Genomic DNA, 18,698 nt, shown 5'->3' on the forward strand with positions numbered 1-18,698 from the left:
TCTCTTGGCCACTGATATTTAATAATACAAATTTTAATGGAGGAAAAAGGCTATTATCTTTAGATTAGCCATTCAGTTTGTGTGAGAATTCCAAAACTAATTTGTTTGAGCTATAAATTTAGAAGACTATCAATCTGAGTATTTTCAATGAAGGAAATTAAAAAGTTTCACAAAAGCAAATTCTGCTTAGTATATATAACATTTCAGCAGATAAATGCTTAGTTCCTTATGAAAATGGTACAGCCAATATTAAAATACCACAGTAATGATTATAAATCCACTTAGCAGAAGAAAGAAAATAGACATCAATTTTAAGCTGAGACTCACAACATACATACTGCATATACTTTACTAAGCGACTTTCTAAGAGATTGTTCCCAGACTCCTTTAAAATATACTCAGTTAAATTTCAACAAGAGGTATAATATTTTAGATATGTGCAATATTCTGAGTAACTAATAAGCAAAATACATAAAACTTCCCTTTTTAATTTTTTAAAACCTTTTCTATTTAATTTGTCCACTGAATTCCAGGTCTCAACTTCTCTATGCTCTACATTCAGTGGAGCGAAGTGAAGAAAGACACTTCTCAGACCAGTAACACTTCTTTCTTTCTAAATGTTCTTTTCTAATTTTATTCTCCCCTACCACAAGGAAAATAATTTTTTAAACTTTGACTCTGACTTTTATAGGGTTATAAGACACCTTAAGGAAAATAAAAACCTGGTTATGGTTTACAAGCAGAACAGAATAACATATCTGACAGAACCTGTATTGAGAGCCTGCTATGCATAAAGCACTCTACAATGTACTGAGACTCCAAGCCAGACCAGAGTGAGGCCAGGGCAAAGTTTAAGGAGGTGCCAAAAATCTCAGTAATGAAGATAAAAAAATATTTTAATGGATTATCTTCTAAAAATCAAAACCAATACAAAAAAATCCCAAATATCACCATTTTAACTACAGACAGCATCAGTATGGCTGATTTTTCCTTTGCACCAGGCTCCACTGGGGCTCGGAGCAGCACTGCAAACATGTACCAAATACGGTCTCCTGCCCTCAAGGACCTGACAAACCAGAGCAGAAGAACAAAGTAGACAAGAAACAGAAGTCAAATATTAGAAGCGAGAGCTTTCCAATAATACATTAAAATCTAAATAAAGACAATATACCGTCCACAAAGTAATAACATAACTTTACAAGCTCTTTCAATTTGAAAATCTGCTAGGGCAAATTGCTCTTCTAAGGACAAATACATTGCTTTTACAGGCAAATAATGAATATTCACAAAATAAAAAGTAAGTCTCTCTTTAAGGCTTACCATTGCACTGCTTTCATATGACTTTAATTTTATTTTTACCCCCAGAGTCTTCACTTACTGTACATGATGATTAAATTGTATTCTCAGTTTCTCTACAGTCCATTTTGTTTCACTGACACTGCCAAATGTGACCTCTCAAATGTACTAGAAATTGGACTTTTTTTTTCCTGTAACATTTTAAAATTAAACCTATACTAGTATCTAGTTTATCCCATCTCCAAGGATTGTTTCTTTGTTTTTACTTTTTAGTAAAAGAAGTCTGATCTTTTAAAAGATGGATTTACATAGAGTGATTCTGGAGAGGAGGAGTTACTCCCACTAAAAGGTAGAAGAAACGGTGTAAGGAAATCGCTGATCTGTTTTATCTGATCTTGTTACCAAAAGAAAAAGAATTTATAATATGAAAATTTTTCTCACTTTTAAACAGATTGGAAACTGAGTCATGTCTAGAACTAGTAAGCTGTCAATGTGACAAACGACAATACTCTCTGTCAAGATCACCATCACTACCACTAGGCTTAGGAATAATAACTGTAATTTGTAAACTTTAAAAACAAAAAATGTAAAAAATACTGTGTTGATATAAATAAGTATATCTTATAAATGTATAGATATTAATTTTTTATTACAAAGTTACTATCATAACAGATACATTTTCAACATACAAATATTTAATTAATGACACTCTTTAAAATTCTATCATTTTCCCTTGATTTTAATGGGAACCAAGAAGCAATTTAATTGATACTTCTACCAAGAAAAGTAATACTAATTTAAAAATATATACATACGTCATTGTAACTTTTAAGAATGCAGTAGTCATGCATCACTGAACGTTTCAGTCAACAATGGACTGCATATACAACAGTGGTCCCATCAGATTAGTACCATATAGGCTAGGTGTATAGGAGGCTATACCATCTAGGTCCGTGTAAGTGCACTCAAGGATGTTGACCACAAAATCACCTATCGACTCATTTCTCAGAATGTATCCCCACCATTAAGCAATGCATGACTGTAATTCCTTTAGAAGTAGCTTGGTGTAATAGAAGAAGTCCCAGACTGAGAGGCTATTGAATTGAAAGTCTGCCACTCTCTTATCTGGGCTATAACTCAGCAAGGCAATCAACTGTACTGTAAGATTCAGGTCGCTTACTGGTAAAAAGAGGACAATTAAGATGAGCATAGAGGTCCTCTGAGGTGTCTCAAGGACCAACATCAAGGCATCCATGGCTCCATGGTTTCAGCCCCACTCAATTCATTCCCTTCTTAAGCAACACACTTTGCTATTTATCCTGTTTTTAGATACTGGGGCTTTACATAAGATTTCTTTAATTAATAAAAGAGATTCAGGTGCTTTTTTAAAAAGTTCAAAAACTACTAGAAGTCCTCCAAGATCCCTTCTAAGGCTAACATACAATGATTTTATATATGGGAATAAAGAAATTACAGCCACTAGGAAGATCCTTAAAGAACGAAAGGTTTTTACAGCCTTGATAGTTGTTAAAGAGAACTGGAAGGAGAAAAGGCACCTCCAAAATCTGCTGTTGAAATGATAGGAACGAGAAGAGCTGGGAGAAGCTCAGCTGCTATACACTGCTGCTAAGAGACATCAATGTGACAGAACTCAAACTTACACAGCAGGTATAGGCAAACACTGGCTTGTACGTCAAGAAGATAGATGCCATAATACATGTTTATTCACATGCCCAGGTGGAATTATATAACCAATCAACTAGTTACCAAGTGTCTGTGTGCAATCTAGTTAACCTTTTTGAAATGCTAGATCTATTAAACCTTTAGTTTACATTCATTTTAAAAAAGAGAGGGAGGCAGCATTGACCAAAGAATCCTCTATGGCCTAGAGCTTATTAGTTTATTACCAACTAAATATGACGTTTTATAAGTGCTTTATCAAAAAATCCTCCATTAATCGGTTCTACGGTAGAATATACTGAAAGAATAAAGATGCAAGAAGAGTAAATTCAGGAATATTCAGAAAGAAGGGTAAGAGAAGGGACTTGCCCTACCATCAATTACAATATATTAGAAAGCAAACCAATGTAAAAATAAGAGCATTGCAGTAATCAACAGTCACAGCATGGAACAGAGCTTGAAGGAGAATTAGAATCAGGAGAAAAAGATAAACAGCATTGTTTAACAACAGGGATATGTTCTGAGAGATGTGCCGTTAGACGATTCTGTCACTGTGCTAACATCACAGAGGGTACTTACACAAACCCAGATGGTATAGCCTACTACACACCTTGCTATACGGTACTAATCTTAGGGGATCACCATTGTATATGCAGTTCGTAACAGAATGAAGCACTGTTATGCGGCACATAACTATATTATTCAATAAATGATATAAATGGACAAATGGCTAGCCATTTGCGATAAAAAAAATTCAGTGGGCTCCAACAGAGAAGGATGGTGTCCTTGATGGAAAGAAGTCAACAAATACAGCCACAGATATAGTTTCTTTAACAGCAGATGATACTGAAAAAATAGGGCCACACAAAGCAGAATTCAGGGTAGCAGGCTCCCAGGAGGCTTCTCAGGTCAGCCACACTCCCCATGAGAACACAAAGATGACTATACCATTCTCCTGGCGAGAGAAGCAGGCACCCTCTCGTTCTTGGGGAGTCTTTGCGCCCCACTGGACTCTCCTGACTGTCCGGGAGACTCTGGCCATATGCCTGGTGCTCACCAGTTCTAAATAACTTGTTCAAAACAGCTCCAGGACTTTTCCAAATGTTTACTGCAACGCAAGGTAAACTGCAGATCAACTTCCCAGGCTTCCCAGAGATGTGACTCTCCCCTGGCAGGACCAGGCCTCAGTCTGCCTAAAGACTCCTCCTACAGACTCCCACTTCACTTCTTATATCAGATAACTTCCAGCCAGACCAAAGATTCAAATATAAGAATATTGGCTATAACAGTCCTAATGTAAAAAATTAAATTAAATTAAATTAAAAATCTGAGAAAAGCATGAAAAACACCACATTTGAAAAATAGGCTTGAGGCCCACCCGGTGGCAGAGTGGTTAAGTTTGCACACTCCGCTTCAGCGGCCCAGGGTTTCGCAGGTTTGGATCCTGGGCGCGGACATGGCACCGCTCATTAGGCCATGTTGAGACGGCATCAGACATGCCACAACTAGAAGGACCCACAACTAAAATATACAACTGTGTACTGGGGGGATTTGGGGAGAAAAAGCAATTAAAAAAAAAAAAGAAAGAAAGAAAAATAGGCAAAAGATATGAAGATAATTCCAAGAGGGCCAAATACAACAGGGCAAATATATGCATGCAAAGACGCCATAATCCTAAATTAACCAAACAAATGCATTTCTAAACCACAAAAAAAAGAGGGAGAGAAATCAATTCAATAAAATTCAAGGGCACACACATGTTACCTACAAGACACATGTTACCCACCTGCCTTTGGTGCATAGCCCACATACATAGGTGAATTAGCAAACAGCAGGGCTCAAGCATATGTTTACGACTTGCACTATGTAAATACCTGCTGTCAGGTATCATTCTAACAGGCTGGACTCTGAATCAAAAAGCTAACTGTACTTATATAATTTTGACCTGCTCAAAATTAATTCCATTAAATGTGTAAGATGAAATTAGAGTACTTTCATAAAGGGTTGCTAACAAGAAGAAGACAGGAAAGGAAAAAAGTCTCCATGAATACTTGAATCATTTTTAAGTCCAAGCTAAAATTGATGAGAGAAATGTGAGACCTTCTTAAAAACTGCAATAGTGATGAACCAAACTCTCGGGATACCGTAAGGATTTTTAAAAAGGAATACTGATTATACAGAATGAAAAGAAAGACAGCATAAGCACCAAACACACATAACCACGTGAACAATGAATGATAAGGAAAACCACTAGAAAATTATAGCTTTCTTTAAAAATGTATTTAGTTGACAGTGCCAGCAGATGGCATTACACTCAAGACAGAATCCTTTACTAACCTATTTGACGCACCCACTGTAAGGGAAAATTGGACAAAAATGATTTGGTTATATAATGGAAAGATTTTTGAATCAATTTTCTTAGTCAGCAATAGGTTTCTTATACATTATGTATTCTGCTGTGGTCCCCGATCCCTGGCTAAAATTATATGATTGTTGTTTCTAATAAACATAGTCCAACTTCAGGCACAGGTTCTCTTTACGCTGTAGTACTACCATAGCTTCAATCCAAACTATCAAATTAACCTTGACTGCTTCCAACAAATTTTAGACTAGGAAAATAATCATCACCTTCCAGCTTCTTTAAAAACTGGTTTTCACTTCATTTTCTTCTAGCATTAATCCATATGTATACACATATTTGTAACAATATACATAAATTTGGTATACTTTTTTTTCCACAGACATTTGATGAACAAATGCCAATATGTCTATTTTTCTCCATCTCCTATCTTTTTAAAAATAAATTTTAATTTTAGAATTCTTATTTAGGGTAGTTTAAGATTTACAAAACCAATGCAGAGTTCCCATATTTCACAATCCAGTTTCCTCCATTGTTAACATCTAACATCAGTATGGTACATTTGTTACAATTAATGAACCAATAATGATACATTATTATTAACTGAAGACTATACTTTATTCAGATTTCCTTAGTTTTTACAAAATGTCCTTCTTGTGTTCCAGGATATCATCTAGGATATCATATTTAAGTTGGCATGACTCCCTAGGCTCCTCTTGGCTATGACAATTTCTCGGATCTTCCTTGTTTTTGATGACCTTGACAGTTCTGGAACTAGTCAGGTATTTTGTAGAATGACCCTCAACTGGGACATGCCTGATGTTTTTTTCATTACTAAACTGGAGTTGTGTTTTTATGAGGAAGTGTTTTTTAATTTAGCTTAATTTTGAAAATCTCTTTCAACACTGCTATACAATCTTTATTTGCCCAAATGTTTATATATTTTCACAGTCTGTAATCATAGTACTCATATTTTTTACATTTCTTCATGCCATTACACATAGTTTTTATAAGTACTGTTTTTAACCATTGCAAAATATTAAACTGATATATTGAAACATACTGGAATATTTCCCAATCACTGAACATTCAAGTTATTCTTAGATTTCCTAACTAAACTCAGACATTGTTTCTTAGGCATTCCTCTTATACGTCCTCCCCCAACATTCCCTTCACCATCAGACTGTGAGCTACGACAGGGCAAGAGCCCTATCTTGACCATGTGTTCTCCCAGTGCATGGCACACACAGGGCTTGGTAACACTAGTGCCGTTAAACGAAATGAAAAAATGGATAGATTTTCCTATTAAAAACACTTCAACTCATTTAACATTTCTTCTTTTCAACTGGAGGAAGCTTCCTGGAGAGGGATTCTTAAAGGGTATGAATGTTTTTATGGTTCTTGATACAGTATCTAAATTGTTTTGCAAAAGGATTATATTTGTAATCCCATCAGCAATATATGACCAACCATTTCCCCATAAACTCACTGGCACTAGGTGTTATTTTTAATTCTCCTCTAACTTAAATAGATTAAATAATACTTGAAATTTCAACTTTAAATATATGTTCCTATTCTAGTTCGTCTTTTGAGAACTGCTTGCTCTTATCCTTTGACCATTTTATTCTATATGAGTCCTAAAATTTGTTTAATATGTTTGAGTCAAATTTTTCTGTATAGAGAAGATTAGATATTAATCTTTTTCATACTGATCTAAACACTTCTGTTCCATTTTTAGAGTTATCTGTGCTTTTAATATATTTCCAGGATTACACTTTTTATAGTCACATATATTAATCTTTTTCTTGGGCTTTTTTGGTCTTGACTTTTATATTTAAAATTACTATAATCATTAGTGCTACCCACCAAACATTTCCAGTTCTCTTCCCAAGCATATGGTTGGATTGTATGCCCTTAGCCCCTTGAAAGTTGAGTCCAAGTAATTTTTTTTTTTTAACCAAGAGAATATGAATGAAAGAGAAATGTTGCTCTCAGAGAACAGGTTTTAAGAGCCAGTATGCAATTCTTCACTTTCTCTTTCCTTCTGCTACGGAAAATGGCAATGTTCCAGAGAGCGGATAATCAGTGTGGGTCCTAAAGCAGCCATTATTCAACCCACAATGCATGTGTACTAAACCACTAACATGTAAGCCACTAAGATTTCAGGGTTGCTACTGCAGCAAAACCTAGTTTATCCTGACTAATACAACTCAGAGTTATTTGGTAAGTGGTATGCATTAGGGGATCTATGTAAACCATTTCCATTGTATTTTAGAGCTGGTTATAACTAGTATATGGCAGTACTACCAATGTTCAGATTTGTTTGTATCTGAGCACATTGTTAAAAATATAAACTCTGATTTTTAACAATCTTTTTGAATAGTCTAAGAATATAATCAAATCTCCTGCAATTAAGTGTGGTCTTTCATTTCCATGGCAAATGGCATTGGCAACCACATCAAATACAAGATTGGAAAAATTAATAATAATAATACATCCTTATTTCCTTGTATTTTTTTCCATTTTAAAAAGACAATGCCTTTATTGTTTCTCCATTGTATATAAAGTTGTTAAATTGTCCTTATTCAAATACATTCCAGAGAATGAATAGCACTGCATGTGGATATAAATGCCCACTTATCACACCCTTGCATTACTGAATATGTCTGACTTCGTATTTCACTTGAGATTAAGTCTCAATTTTGTCCTCCAACTATAGGATTCTGACTAACATCATTTTAATACACCTCCTAGTTGGACTAAAAATCTTACGGAAGTCATCTACTCTCCCTTCTGCCCTTCACATACACAGTCAACTCTTCTTACCAGCAACCCAATCTCAAGTCCTGGCCACATTTCCAACTAGGCCCCAGAGAGCTGGGGCAGACACAAAATGTCCCATTTCTGGAAAATTCTGAAGCAGTACCTTTTAAGTGTTGTACGTTATTTTGTTACTTTGTTATTTAACTGTATGAGTCACAAGCACATGTAAATTAAGTTATTTAAATTTAATTACCCAAATACAAATGTGGGTGGCAAAGAAACACTTATACATCCTAAAAGAAGGAATGCACAAATCCCATCTTCAATTGAGAATAAACAAAGGCACTTAGGCATCTAGTTCAGCAGGCAATAGAGAATCAATTGAGGAATTTTGAGCAAGGAAGTAACAGGATTAGATATGTAATTTTAAAGGATCATCTAATGATATTTTTTCCTTCTCACCACCTCCACAACATATTCTTCCTCCTTCCTGTCCTATTTACTAAAAGGCACTTCCAACTATCAAAATGTCCAAGCTAAAAACTCACTCAACCTTCACTCAGTCTCCCAAAATTTCAGGTGTAATTAATCAGTTACCACGTCTTACTACTACTTTTCTCAAAACAAATCCCTATCAGTCCTTTTCTGTTTTGCCTCTACAATATTCTCTCAAAAAATGGTCTGTCCACATTGCTGTTCCAATCACTCTCCTGCTTAAAATCCTTAAAATTATGCATATATGGTAAAGTGAGAACATTTCAGCAATCCTACAAAGTCACATGACCTGGTGCGAGCTTACTTTTTCCAGTTTTAGTATCCAGCATTCCCTTCTAAGCATCCTACATGTTTACGTAAACCAATCTCCAAAAAGTCACGTCCTTTAAAAACCTCAGTATCTTTTTGCTCATGTGAGCTCTTTTGCTCAGAAGGCACACCCCACCTGCCTCAGAGTCAGTAAACTTTTACAAATCCTTCAATTCACAAGTCACAGTCACCACAGCCTTCCCTGCTTCCCTCAGGCAGAGTTAACTGTCCTGTTGTCTGTGTTCCTATTGCTATGCAAACAAATTACGCAAAACAGCCCTGTGTGATGGTATATGTGTTAGTTTCCTACTGCTGCTGTAACAGATTACCACAAATTTAGTGGCTTAAAACAACACAAATTTACCATCTTACGGTTCTGGAGGTCAGAAGTCAAAAATCAAGTATCAATACCACACGTTGTCAGCAGGCCACGCTCCCTCAGGAGGCTCTGGGAAGCAGCCATGTTTTGACTCTTCCAGCCCTAGTGGCTCCTGGCATGCCTTGGCTTGTGGCAACCTCACTCCAATATTCGAGGCCAGCATCTTCAAATCTCTCTGGTCTACTTCATATATAGCCTTCCCCTCTGTGTGTTCTAATCTCCCTCGGCCTTCCTCTTATAAGGATACATGTGATTGCAATTAGGGTAATCCAGACAATCTCCCCATCTCAAGACCCTTAATTTAATCATCCCTGCAAAGACTGTTTCTCCTTCATAAGGTAACACTTACAGGTTCCAGGGATTAAGATTTGATATCTTGGGGGGGTAGGGGAGGCAATAATTCTGCCTACCATAGGATGGGAATAAAGGGGGAAAAGTGAAAAGTAGAGGCAAAGCAGATTACACAAGCGGGCACTGTTTGTAGTTTTCTCTCGGCTATCAAATACCCTCAATAAGTGGCAATAAATATCGACTGCTGGCTCTCTCACGTGGGGCATTCTGAGAAATGTAAAGTTCACCCCATGGAGACAAAGACACTCTTATTAACCAAACTTCAGTCAGACTCCTCTGAGCCCTCTTCTGAAAAAACACAAATTTCATAACATTTTGTATGATACCATTACATACAAAAACAAAGAAATAAATGTAGTATGTATATAAAATATACATTTATATATGCTTTTACTTTCTACTATAGACCCTTCTGTACTATTTAAATTTTTGACAATAATCATGTGTCACTTTTTTTTAAAGCCAAAAAACCCACGCTGGGGTTTAAATTTCTGATACCTTGAAAATTCATATATTATTCAACAACATAGAATAAATCAGATGTTAGGATGACAGCTCAGAAAGTTTAAATTTTTATTTGGTCTGCTACGATATAGTGCTAGATTCTAGTTTGTCAAATGTTTTTTTTCCCCCCAAATGTGGCCCTTTTTTGGACTTGGTTGCTTTCAGTTATCCACAGGAAAAAAAGCAGACAAATAAGGAAAAAACAAGTTTAAATAATGAGAACTTATGAAAGCAAATTAATTAACTTCTTACATAAACAGCTGGAAGATCCTAGATATTTATATTGAGTGTTCAATTAGAAAGCAAGATTTCCTTAGAAAATAATGCCTGCAGTTTATTCATGATTATAGTTACAGAATTATAAATCGAGATTTTTAATTACAGTGAAGGGAGATAAAATCTCCAAGGTAGATACGGGTTTAACAATGGTGTACATGCTCTCCCATAATCTTAAATTGCAGAAAGAAAGATTATAAAACAAATAAAAGCTAACTCTAATTGTGTGCTAAGTACTGTTCCAAACTAGAGACAAATCCACAGAATCAAAGATACTGCTGACTCTAAGATGCACCACTCCTTTATGTACCACTACAAAGAAACACTGCCAACTGAGCTACATACAACACAGTGCTTTCTTCTTACCTAGGATTTTTATTTATACTAATTGAAAGATCTCTTACAGACTTATTGTGACAGACTTTTGTCATATACTACTCTTGGGATATATTAAAAGGAGATAGATAAGACAAATTGGTTATGGTACTGCTAAAACATGTTCAAGATCAGACTCTTCTGAATCACTTCTCAACCTAGAGCTGTCAATATCCATATACTGTTTTTCATTACAGTATTGTTTTATGGGCCACCAAGAACACACAGAGCATTTCCTAAAAGAAGATGTCACTATTATCTCACGGATTTTGTCTCAAGTCGCTGACACCCATTCTTCAAGTCTGATGCTGGCATTTTCTTGATCTTACCAGAGCTATCAACAGTTTTCAGAAAGCAACCAAGATTCTCATTCTTTCCTCAAATGTTCCTGAAACGGACAGGTGACCGAAACGGGGGCTGCAAGTATACAATCACGCGATCAGGAATCATCACAAAGACTGCACACGCGCCAGCAGGAACAACTAATCACTACCACCACTAGGCCCCACTCACCGTGAGACAAACTCCAACTTCAGAGAGATTAAAATATAAAATATACACACGTTAAAACCTACAAAATATGGCATATTAACGCATTTAACCTCATAAGAAACCTAAGAGGTAGGTGCTATTATTACCCCCATTTTCCAGATAAGAAAACTGAAGCACCAAGAGGTTAAGTTATTTGCTCAAGATCAGACAGCTCCTAACAGCTGGATGTGACATTTGAACTACATTATTCTCCCTGAAAAAACCAAACAGCTCTACTAACTAAGAGAATGTGGTCTAGCAACCAATCTTTAGAAGAGATTAAAAAATAATACACAAGATAGTGGGCCTCTTCAAAAAGGCTTGAGCCTGAGGCGCCTGTAGTTAAGGCAGCAGCGCCTGCCCTCCCGTCAACCACCGCCACCGCCGCACCGTGAGAGCGTGCACCTACAGCCCCCACCACACCGAGGCTTCTCTCACTTCCTTGCAAGGGATTGATTTTACCTTATGAATTCAGACTAAGCAGGAGAAAGAAAGAAAAAGAATAGATGGAATAAAAGAAAATTTGAAAGTGAGGGTTTTTAAGGGAATTTAGTTTTATTATTTCAAGTCAAAGGGTAGCTCAAAGAAGTGGTCTTACAGCAACTGCCAAAACTGAGTCCTCTGCTAACACCTTTATTAACAAGAGCCGATAGTAACTCTGATAGAGATTTTCTATTACCTAGTAAACAATAATTTGTGTTTTGACCTATTAATTTATATGGCAGAGTATGTATGACAATTATGGGTTTGGAGTCAGAGAGTTTAGGTTCTAACACAAACTCTGCCAACTACCAATGATGTGAATTTGGATAAATTACTTCACCCCTCACAGTCTATTTCTTAATCTGTAAACAGTTCAATAATATCTACTTGCAGAACAACTGTCAACAGTAAATGAGCAAAACATGGAAATAATCAAAATGTCCTTCAGTGGGTGAATGGATAAACAAACTGTGGTATACTCAGACAATGGAATATTATTTAGCACTAAAAAAAAAAAGCTATCAAGTCATGAAAAGACATGGAGAAACCTTAAACGCACATTACTAAGTGAAAGAAACCAATCTGAAAAGGCTTCACACTGTGTGACTCTAACTACATGACATTACGGTAAAGACAAAGCTATGGAGACAGTAAAAAGATCAGTGGTTGCCGGAGCTGGCAGGGAGGGAGGGATAAATGGCATGGATAAACAGGTGGAGCGCAGAGGATTTTTAGGGCAGTGAAAATATTCTGTATGATACTATATTAGTGGATACATGTCATTATACATTTGGCAAAACCCCGAGAATGTACACCAAAAGTGAAACCTCATGTAAACTATGGACCTTGGGTGACAACAATGTGTCGATGTAGGTTCATCTAACTGTAACAAATTTACCACTTTGGTGCAGGATGTTGATGGGGGGGAGGGGAACAGGTATATGGGAATCCTCTGTAATTTCTGCTCAATTTTTCTGTAAACCTAAAACTACTCTAAAAAATAAAGTCCATTAAAAAAATAAAAATTTTCATTAAAAAGTAAATGAGGACATTTGCAGTAACAGCTCGCCAGTGCCTGGCAAATAATGTTCAATCAACTGTAACTATATCATCACTATCACACTGTGCTGCTAGAAAAAAGGAGCAACTGGATTCAAGCAGTTTGAACCTGGATTCAGATTCAGTTCCACCACTTTCCAGCAAGTTACTTACCCCCTCTATGCCTCAATTTCCTCATTTGTGAAAAAGGCGTGAGAATTAAATGAATATATATGCATTATTTACAATAGCCAAGACGTGGAACCAGCCTACATGCCCAGAAACTGATGATTGGATAAAGAAGATGTGGTATATATACACAATGGAATACTACTCAGCCATAAAAAAAGACGAAATTGGCCCATTCACAACAACGTGGATGGACCTCGAGGGCATTATGTTAAGTGAAATAAGTCAGTCAGAGAAAGACGAACTCTATATGACTCCACTCATAGGTGGAAATTAGTATATTGAGAAGGAGATCTGATCGGTGGTTACCAGGGAAAAGGGGGGGTGGGGGGAGGGTACGGAGGGGGAAGTGGTGTACCCACAACATGACTAACAAAAATGTACAACTGAAATCTCACAAGGTTGTAATCTATCATAACATTAATAAAATAATAATAATAATAATAATAATAGCAAAAAAAAACTGTTTAGGATAGAGGCTAGCTCAAAGTTATAATTTGCTAAGTGTTAACAATTACTATTATTATCTAACAGATTGAAGAGAGAACATGAAAAGCACACAGTACAATGCCTTACATATTAAATGTCAAATTAGTTTCCCTCCTCCTCCTTAATAAAACTTTTCCCACACATCAAGGGCGTATCAGAGAGTGGGGGATAAAGTACGGGAGTGCTTATCAGAATCACCTCAGAGCTTTTTCAAAATCTACATACCACAAACCCACATACTAAATTAGAAACTTTGAGAGGTGTGTATGGAAGCATGAGTATTCTAACAAAGTTCTCTATAAGATTCTAATACACACACACGCACACACACATTCTGACTTCACCCAACCCATCTCCCACACAAATCCAGTTCTGATGAAGTTACTGCACACCAGCAATTAACTGTATTCAGTGCACGGAAATATCATATATTTAACCATAAATTTCTTGGAGTTTCTACGCATTGTCTAGATCAGGGGCTGGTGAACATAGCCCACAGGTCAAATCTGGCCCACCACCTGATTTTATATAAAAAGTTTTACTGGAACACAGCACAGGCAATCATTTCCATGTTGCTTTCATACAACCACCAACGGAGCTGAGCAGCTGCTACAGAGACTATATGGGCCACAAACTTGAAAATATTTACTATCTGGTCTTTACAGAAGAAGTTTCCTAACCCCTGGTCTAGATATTCAGATAGAATGCTATTCAGTAGCTCAACTAGAACTCTTAGTGTTAAGAATGAGTTAAATGTAATTACAGCATCTCTTTTTTTAATTTATGTTTTTATTGTGGTAACATTGGTTTATAACATCATATAAATTTCAGGTGTACAAAATATTTCAACTTCTGTAGAGACTACATCGTGTTCACTACCAAAAGTCTAGTGGCCATCCATCACTGCAAAAATGTGCCCTCCTCTTTACCCCATTCACCCTTCTCCCACCCTCTAGGAACCACCAATCTATTTTCTGTATCTGTGTGTTTGTTGTCATTTTTTTATCTTCCACAAATGAATTGAAATCATATGGTATTCGGCTTTCTGGCTTTCTCCATCTGACTTATTTCACTTAGCTTAACACCTGTGAGGTTCATCCATGTTGTCACAAATGGCAAGATTTCATCTTTTTTAATGGCTGAGTAGTATTCCACTGTGGGGGGGGGGGGAGAGGGGGAGAGAGAGAGAGAGAGAGAGATCTAACACATCTTTTTTATCCATTCATCCATTGATGGGCACTTAAGTTGCTTCCAAGTCTTAGCTATTGTGAATAACGAAGCAACGAACATAGGGGTGCATATATCTTTTCAAATTAGTGTTTTCATGTTCCTTGGATAAATATCCAGAAGTGGAAAAGCTGGAACACATGGTAGTTCTATTTTTAATTTTCTGAGGAATCTCCATACTGTTTTCCATAGTGGCTGCACCAATTTACATTCCCAAGAACATCTCTTAAAGTGCGGAGAAGACTGGGAACAAAGCAAATAAGCAGTTCTTTATATTAAGAGTACAGGGGACAGAAACAGTTTTGCCTGCTAGCATTCCTTTTTTAAGGACTTGTTCCTCCCCCAATTCCAAGAGATTCTGGCCAATTACAGGCCCTATCCCACGGTCACAGGAGGGGGCATATAACCTAAATCAGGATAACCTGATGCCCCTTTCCAATGTGGAATAACGGAAGACAGGCAGTCCCTCTAGATGGCTGAGATTTGAGATGTATGGCAAAAAATGCTGGCATCCAGGTCCCCACTACACAGAAGAAAGATACTGTTCTACGTTAAGAGAAAATGAAGCCAAAAGGCAGAGAAGAGGAGAGAGAGAAAACATTCTCAGCTCGGGTTCCAGTTATCTTTGAGTCCAACTGCACCCCTGCCCTCCTGAGTGTGGGTTATGTGAGCCAGCAAATTCCCTTTTTTTGCCCAAGTAAGTTTTAAAAGAGTTGGTGATATTTGCAACCCAAGGATTCTAACTAACACAACAAGCAACTCCTGTCTTCAGCTCATAGAAGGGTTTATTTACTTATCTTTTATTTTTCATGAGAATGAGAATAGTTTTGGTTACCAGTTTTGGTCATCTCTCATTAAATGTTCATAAATTTAAATTAAATGTTCATAATCAGAAAGTTATTTTTAAAAACTGAACAAGGGTATAGTATAGTAACATCAGAATCAGTAGTTAGCATTTTTCACTTGATTTTTCGTAGTATAAAACAACTGATAAAAAACACAAGCTATCTGACATATATACAAAAAAACCTTCAGGTACCTTTAGCGCTATCATCTCCGTCTCTTCAACACTAACCACCGATGATCAGAAAGATGAGCCTAAGACACTATAATATTCTGATTTATCAAAGAAAGACTATCATATTTAGTATGTATTAACCTTAGGAAACAGAGTAAGTCATTTTGCAAATTTTCAACAACAGTTGAAAGAAAAACCAAAAATATTCTGTTTAACCCTCTATAACTCAGGAAATCAAGTTATTCACAGTATCTCCTTTACAGAAGGCTGAAGTTTCACTGTACTTTCAAATTAGCCACCTGTAGCTCGATTTTAATGAGATTTTAATAGAAGATATTATCCTACAACTGGATAATTATTACCTTGAGAGAGAATTTCACTTGCATATTTTATAATATGATATTGCCTTGAATCAATTTTTCAAACTCCAAAGTTTAAAATATCTGGTAGTTTATTCTTGAATTACCCATCTGTCATAAAATCTAATCATAATACTAGAATTAGATGATGCTTAGAAGTAGAATTTCACATAACCCTGATACTGAAGTAACACCTTTTTGGATTATGTAGTGTTTGGGGGTTCTGTTAAGAGCATACTACGTCAAGACACCTTAGCTGACTCACTCAACTACCCTACCACGCCCACAGGATACTCTGTAGAGGAGAGGAGGTCTGCAGTGCGTTTTTAATTTTTAAGAAAACACGCACACACACTCACCTTCACTTATCTTGAGGGATCTGGAGGCCTACTGCTAATCTTTTGTTATTTTGCAATGCCTTATTTTGTATTCCTCATTACTTTGCGGCCTAGCAAAGCATCAAGATCATACTTAGATGCTCAATAAACACTCCTCATATCAAAGCACACATCTTTAAGGAAACTAAATAGTGCAAAAAAGCCTCACAATAAAGAGTCCTCTGCCTGTCTTCTCTTCAATCGCCACCAATTTTAATGATCTTCCTTAGTCAATGCCTCCCCATCTAACTTACGTATACCACCACTGCTTAAGACATTACTAACTTCTTACCACAACATTAATAGCTGACATGTATTGTGTCACTAAGTGCCAGACAGAGAACTTTATATGTATTACCTCATTCAACCTGCACAACAACCTCACGAGGTAGCTGCTATTATAATCCCATTTTAGTCTGGAAAACTGGGACACAGTTCAATAACTTGCCCAGGGCCACACAGCTAATAAGTGGCAAAACTAGGATTTGAACTCAAGCAGCCAAACACCAGCGCTCACACTTTTAACCTATATCCCTCTTGTATCCACCCACACGCAGTCCACCCTTAATAAACACTTTTGGAATAATTCTCTCAAATTATATAAAAACAGCAAAATAAAACAAAGAAATCAAAACAGTTAAATGGCATTTCTCACAACAAAATATAATTTTTGGTTCTACAGGTCAGTAATTTTCAACTTTGGCTTTGCTCTCATCCACGCGGTTACTAACTAGTTTCATTTTAATTTTATGTATATTGACTTAGTGGTTACTGTGCTCGAGGTATAGTATTTTTAAATGTAAATTACAATTATATGACCTATAGCATTTTTGCTGAATTAAAAAAAGGCATCAGATGCCAAAGACTGCCAGAAAAACATGCTTTGAAGGTAGGGTGTACCAGTAACTATCAGAAGAAGAAAAACAATTTTCAAAGTAATTTTCTGAGTTCTGAAAGCAAATGAGTTAACTTACACATGTGTACACATACATATCTCTAACTACAAAATACGTCAAAAAAATAGTAATGGAAAAGGCAAAATCACTTTCACTAAAGAAAAGCTTCAAAAAATATTTAATAAAATCTGTGAAGACAGGAGATGCAGTAATACTTCAGTTTAATATTCTAAACAAAAAAATTAGACATGAATACGGACAAAATTAATGCGGAAAAAAATGTTACCATTAAAAAGAAAATGAGAAACGAGAGAAAAGGCAGTAATACAAGTTTTGAAACTGAGACAAAAAGGAAGCAAGAGATGAAAGGCCTAGATAATCTAGGCAATCCAGTCCAAAGCTCTGAGTCAGATCTTGCTGAAACAGAGAGCCCCTATAATGACACTCCAGCAGAAGGGAGTACGGTGGCCTCATTCTGGAAAGAGCTGAGACGGCTTACTGAGGATGTACTAGTGGGTGAAACGGAAGACTGCTGACAGCAAGTCAGATGGACCTGTAGACAAACACATGGTCTCTATCGTTCTGCTGAAGTCTTTCTTCTAAGCACTGTAGATGACAGGAATCTGACACTGCTTATAGGCTACACTACCAATTCAGCACTTATTTGGATTCTACGTGTTTCAAGTGTATATATCTTCCCAACTAGATCATTAACTTCTAGAGAGCAGAAGCCATCCTATGTATTTTATTTTCACCCATATAACCTAGCACAGTGCTATACTTCTGGTAGACAGATGCTCAAGCCTACGGATCTTGAAAAATCACAACACACAATCAGAACATTAGAGTTTGAAGAAATCTTAAGAGATTATCTAGTCTGGTCCTAATTTTATTCTAAAGGCAAAGAAACTAAGAGTAGTTAAATGTCCACCAGCCTCAAGTCACAGAGGCAGGATTGGCACCCTAATCCCCTGATAATCGGTTCATCCATTTTACGAACACAAAAGTGTAACGTGACCATGATGATATTAAGCAGTAGAACCTAGCTTCTCAGTTTGTCACCAGAGCCTGGCTCCTAACCAGTACCCCATACTGCCTCTCACTGAATTTACCACAAAAATCCGAAGTCTCAAGAGTCCAGCACAGTGTCTGACCCAAACAAGATCAACAAACGTTTAAATGACTGACTACATGAATGAATTACTTAATTAAAAAATAAGGTTCTCTCATAGCAAATACCTCTAAAAAGATGGGTTCATTGCTCACGTAATTACATAATCCCCCTAAGAAAGATTTTAGCAGAG

General features: G+C 36.5%; 1 protein-coding gene across 1 annotated transcript in view; it reads right to left on the reverse strand.

Annotated features, from left to right (window-relative positions):
• ZDHHC17 (zinc finger DHHC-type palmitoyltransferase 17) overlaps window positions 1–18,698 on the reverse strand; it is a 92,014-nt gene that overhangs the window by 70,454 nt on the left and 2,862 nt on the right. The window lies entirely within an intron of this gene.

This window comes from Equus asinus, chromosome 4 (assembly GCF_041296235.1).
Source record: "Equus asinus isolate D_3611 breed Donkey chromosome 4, EquAss-T2T_v2, whole genome shotgun sequence".
Lineage (NCBI taxonomy): Eukaryota > Metazoa > Chordata > Mammalia > Perissodactyla > Equidae > Equus > Equus asinus.